Below are 6,194 nucleotides of genomic sequence, written 5' to 3'. Positions count from 1 at the left end.
TGGTTTGACCACACTTGGAATATTGCATTCAGTTCTGGTCACCTCATTATAGGAAAGATGTGGAAGCTTTAGAGTGGGTGCAGACGAGATTTACAAGGATGCTCCCTGGACTGGAGGGCAGGTCTTATGAGGAAAGGTTGAGGGAGCTAGGGCTTTTTTCCTTGGAGCGAAGAAGGATGAGAGGTGACTTGATAGAGATGTACAAGATGATGAGAGGCATAAATAGAGTGGATAGTCACAGACTTTTTCCCAGGGCAGAAATGACTATTACAAGGGGGCATAATTTTAAGGTGATTGGGGGAAGGTATGGGGGAGATGTCAGAGGTAGGTTCCTTACACAGAGTGGTGGGTGTACCGGCAATGGTAGTGGAGTCAGATACTTTAGAAACTTTTAAGCGACTCTTGGATAAGCACATAGAGGATAGTAAAATGTATGGTATACAGGGTAGTTTGATCTTAGTAGGATAATAGGTCAGCACAACATCATGGGCCGAAGGGCCTGTACTGTGCTGTACTGTTCTATGTTCTACAAACAGAAATATCAGAGGTTCTGTTCCCTGAGAGCTGGCTCTGAGGAATCTGGATTTATGTCAAAGACTCCCCACGTGTAAATAAAGGGTAACTTGATGATGGGACACCACCCTGTGGGGTTATTTCAGTGGCGATTAGAGTGGCATTAATTATGTAACCATGCAAAAGCACCTACTATCTGAAACCCAACTGGACTTCAAACAGGCATTACAAATGGCTTTATCATTGGAAAATGCAGCAAGTGGAGCATATCAGTAGCAGGGTATTCTGATGGAAGTGGACACCCTTGCCATTCCAGTTGAGCTTAGGTAACACGACTTGAGTGAAGGCAATTATAGGGCCTCACTCAGGACTTATACTGAACAGAGGGACTCTAGGTCAGCCCACAGTCAAACCCCAAGTCAAAGCCAAGCCTCTTCAGGATCCAGAACAGCAAGTCATTGTAATTGCTGCCAGTATGCAGACCCAAGACAGGAAAAGAATCCCACTAGGCCTGAATTGAGTAAGAGAACTCATAGGCCTGTATTCAGGAGATTGCACACCCTGGAAAGCTCACCTACATCTGGCTTGCAACAGTTAAATTGCTTAGCAATATCCAAAACCAGAAATAATCAAAATAAATGTCTGGGTAAATGGTGATCCAGTTCTAGTGTAGGTTGATACTGGTGTGGCTGTTTCAGTATTCACAGAACCAATCTTTTAACAAAATTCACTCCAGGCTCCAATCCTTAAATTTACACAAGATCTCAGCTAGACAGAGAACCTATACAGCTTAACGGTACAACTTCAGTACTGGTGTCATGTGAGAAGCAGCTGGTTCAGTTACCACTAATTGTAGTAAAAGGCTCAGGACCAAGCTTGATGGGGCAAAATTAGTTGAGAAAGATTCACCTAGATTGGCTCAGCACTTTGTTTAGAAAATGGCTCTCTTGGTGAAGTCGTAAATAGCCAGACGTTTTTCAGAAAGGTCTAGGGACTATCACAGGACCTAAGGCCATCTTGCACGTTGACCAGAAGTGATTCCACGATTCTGCAAGCTTTGCTCAGTTCCATTTGCCTCATGGGCAAAAGTAGAGGCTGAAATCAGAAGGCTGCAAAGTGAAGGAATCATCAAACCAGTTGCGGTCGTATTGAATGTGAAGCCCGATGGGTCAGTTTGCCTTTGTGTGGAGTTTTAAGAAAGCGGTAAACCACTTTTCATAGCTGGATAAATACCCATTCCCTCAGCGGGGCCATCCTTCACGAAGCTGGACATGAGCCACGCATACTTGCAACAGCGGTTAGATGAGGATTCCCAGAAGTATGCTACAAGTAATACCCATAAGGGTTTGTACCAATATATTGAGACTGCCATTTGGGTATCACCAGCAAGTACAATTTTTCAGTAGACAATAGAGAACATTTTACAAAGTCTACCACAGGTTGCCATTTATCTAGATGATGTACTAATAACAGGGAAGACCAGTGAGGAGCACTTAAAGAAATTGGACATAGTTCTTAGATGTTTCTCCCAGGTAGGCGTACACCTTAGAAGGGAAAAATGTATGTTGCAGGCACCCCAAGTGAACTAGTTGGGCTACAGAATCGACAAGACCGGGTAACACCGTTGGAAGACAAAATGAGGAGGATCAAAAGGTGCCCTGGCTCCCACATCTATCCCGGAGCTTAGGTCTTTCCTTTGGCTGGTGAAGTATTACAAAAAGTTTATACATAACTTGGCTTCCATCCCAGCACCTTTGCAGCAACTCTTAAAAATGGGTCAGCCTTGGAAATGATCGCATAGCCAAGCCATAGCTTTCAGGGAAGCGAAGAAACAGCTATCATTCTCTGAGGTGTTGGCACACCATGGTGCCAAACGAGATCTAGTATTGACATGCGATGCCTCCCTGTACAGCATCGGGGGAAAATTAGCTTATAGATGCCCGATGGGGAGGAATGTCCAATAGCGTATGCATCCAGGATTTTGGATAATGCAGAGCAAATATACACCCAGATAGAGATGGGAGGTTTGGCGGACAAATTTGGAGACAGGAAATTCCACCAATAAATTTATGGACGTAAATCTGTAATAATAACGGACCGAAAACCCCAGCTAGGTCTACTTGAGAAGGACAAGGCAGCGCCTCCCGTAGCTTCAGGCCAAATTCAGTGGTGAACTCTAATAATAAGTGAGTACAATTACAAGTTGGAACACCATCTGGGAGGCTAAGTAGCAAATGCGGATGCATTGAGCCGCCTCCTGCTGGCAGATTCACCACCAGTGGTGCCGCCACTGGAACAGCCCAAAATGGTTTTAAATATTCTGGGCACGCTTCCATTCACAGCTGACAATATCAGATTTTGGACACAAAGATCCAGTCCTGGCAAAACTGAAACAGCTGGTAGTGATGGGGAAAATCAAAGGGCTGTCACAACTAGAACTGAAACCTTTTTGGACCTGGTGAGACCAGATTAACAGCCCCAACTAGCAAACTCATAATCTAGGAGGTCCACCTGACTGACCTCATTACAATCACTACAGGAGGGAGTTCCAGGATTTTGACCAAGAGACAGTGATTTCAGCTATTTTACTTGTAACAGGAACAGCTTTCTTTGGTCCATCTTATCCAGTTCATCATAATCTTGCATACCTCAATCAAATCTCTCCTCAATCTCCTTTGCTGCAAGAAGAATAAATCCTAACTTCTCCAATTCAACCTCATATCCAAAATCTTCATCCCTAGAACTATTTTGGTAAATTACCTCTCCATCCTCTCAAAGGGCCTCACATCCTTCCCAAATTGTGGTGATCAGAACTGGATACAGTGCCCTCACCACAGCCCTATAAAGATTCAACACAATTTGCTGCTTTTGTACATGCAAACAAAATAAGTGTGGTTGGCTATTCAATAAGATTATGATCCCAGCTCCACATTCCTGCCTACCTAGATAACCTTTGACTCTCTTGTCTGTCAAAAATCTGTTCATCATCACCACCACCTGAAAAATATTCAATGATGCCAGCTCTGCCACTCTCTGATGATGCAAGTTCCAAACTCTTTCAACTGTCAAAGAAGATATTTCTCCTCATTGCTGCCTGAAATAGGAGACGCCTTATTTTCAAGCTGTGCCACTTCATTCTAGTGACGAACTCCAGCAGAAACAGGTCCAGTCTGTCCACCCTTTACACATAAGCCTCCATCCCACATAACAATCAAGTGAACCTTCTCTGAACTGCTCCTAATTCAATTTATATCTATTCATTCAGGTGACGTGGGGATCTCTGGCTGGACCAGTATTTATTGCCTATTCTTATTTGCCCTTGAGAAGATGAACATAGAACTGTACAGTGCAAGAACAGGCCCTTCGGCCCACCATGTTTGCAATGACCATGATTCCATTCTAAACTAACCCTATGGTTCCTATCCCTCTTCCCTGCCTCGCAAACGTTGCTATCATATTTGCTTCTACCACCTCCCCTGACAGTGCATTCCAGGCACCTACCTCCCTTGTGTGGACTTACTTTGCACATCTCCTTTAAACTTTTCCCCTCTCACCTTAAACCTATGCCCCCTAGTAACTGTCATTTCCACCCCAGGAAAAATATGCTGACTATCCACCCTATCCATGCCTGTCATAATTTTCTATACTTCTATCAGGTCGCCCTTCAGCCTTCAACTCTAGTGAATATAATCCCAGTTTGTCCAACCTCATAGCTAATACACTCCAATCAGGCAACATCCTGATAAACCTCTTCTGTACCCTCTCCAAAACCTCCACATCCTTCCTAATGTGTGGCAATCAGAACTGCACCCAATATTCCAAATATGGCTAATGTTTTATTAAGAGACAACATGATTTGTAAACTTTTATACCCAGTGCCCCAACAGATGAAGGCAAGCATGCCGATCACCTTTAGTACCTGATCTACTGATGCTGCTTCTTTTCAAGGAGCTATGGACTTGCACCCCAAGATCTCTCTGTATGTCAATGCTTCTCAGAGTCCTGCCATTTATAGTATAGTTTGCTCTTACATTTGACCTCCCAAACTTGTCTGGACGAAACTCCATCTACCCAACTTTCCAACTGATCTTTATTGTGCTGTATCCTTCGACAACCTTCCTCACTATCTACAACTCCACCAACTTAAAAGGTCCTAGCACTGATCCTTGCAGAATACCATTGTTCATAGACCTCTAGTCCAAAAAACACACCTCCACAACTACCCTCTGTCTTCTGTGACCAAGCCAATTTTGTATGCAACTTACCAACTCACTGTGGATCCTATGTGACTTAATCTTATGGACCGGCTTACCATAAGGGACCTTGTCAAATGATTTAGTAAAGTCCATGTAAACAACATTCATAGCCCTATTCTCAATCACTTTCATCACTTCCTCAGAAAACACACTTGTGAGACAAGACCTCCCCCAAATAAAGCCATGCTGTTTATTCCTAATAAGTCCATTCTTTTCCAAATGCAAATAAATCCTGTCCCTAAGAATCGTCTCCAACAATTTCCACCACTGATGTAAGGCTCACCAGTCCAATTTCCTGGATTATCCCTGTTGCCCTCCTTCAACAAAGGAACTACATTGGCTACTCTTCAGACTTCTGGGACCTTCCCTGTGGATAAAGAAGATACAAAGATCTCTGTTAAGACCCCAGCAATCTCTTCCCGACCTCTCCCTCTGGATCCTAGGATAGATCCCATTAGGCCCAGGGACTTACCTACCTTAATGTTTTTCAAGACACAGACCACCTTCTCAAATGTCAACATGAACTGAATGTCTCATCCGAGAGAGTGCTCTAGAAAAGTATTTCACCTTCTCTCGTCATCTCAATTTAAAGATATGATACAGGTTTGGAAAAATGCCAGAAGCTTTCCAATGGATCGATGAACGACTGACGTCCTTCTGGCACCCATTGTGTATGAAGCCAAGTCACCTTCATATTGGGACCACATTAAGTATCAAATAGGTACTGTGTCTAGAAGAGCAGGTCAGAGGTTTGGAATCCTACAGTAACTCCCAAAGCCTGTCCACACTGGTCAGGAGTTTGATGAAATACCACCCATTCGCCTGGACAGGTGCAGCTGGAACAACATGCAAGAAGCTTGACACCTACGTATCCTCTCATTTTTCCTGTCGCTGCACAGACCTCAGAGGTCCATGCGTGGGTCCATCTGTGAGGTCAAATTGTTGCTGGATACCATCCAAAGCAGCCCACTTGATTGGCAACACATCCATTCCCTCCAGCACCAACACTCAGCAGCAGCAGTGTGTACCATCTACAAGATGCACTGCAGAAATTCACTTCGGCTCCTAAGGCAGCACCTTCCAAATCCACAATCACTTCCCTGTATAAAGATAAAGGGCAGCAGATACATGGGAACACCACAACTTGCAAGTTTTCCTCAACACCTCTCATCACCGACTTGGAAATATATCGCCATTCTTTCACTGTTGCTGGGTCAAAATCCTGGAATTCCCTCCCTAACAAGTGTGGACCAACCTACAGCACTTGGACTACAGCAGGTCAAGAAGGCAGCTCACCACTACCTTCTCAAGGGCAACAAGGAAAGGACAATAAATGCTGGCCTAGCCAGTAATACCCACATCCCATGAATGCATTAAAAAATGATTGACTCTTAACTGTCTTCTGAAATAGCAGAACAAGCCAGT

Source organism: Rhincodon typus, chromosome 4 (assembly GCF_021869965.1).
Source record: "Rhincodon typus isolate 14 chromosome 4, sRhiTyp1.1, whole genome shotgun sequence".
NCBI classification, from domain to species: Eukaryota; Metazoa; Chordata; class Chondrichthyes; order Orectolobiformes; family Rhincodontidae; genus Rhincodon; species Rhincodon typus.
The sequence above is the reverse complement of the archived record's forward strand: the minus strand, read 5'-3'. Positions refer to the sequence as shown.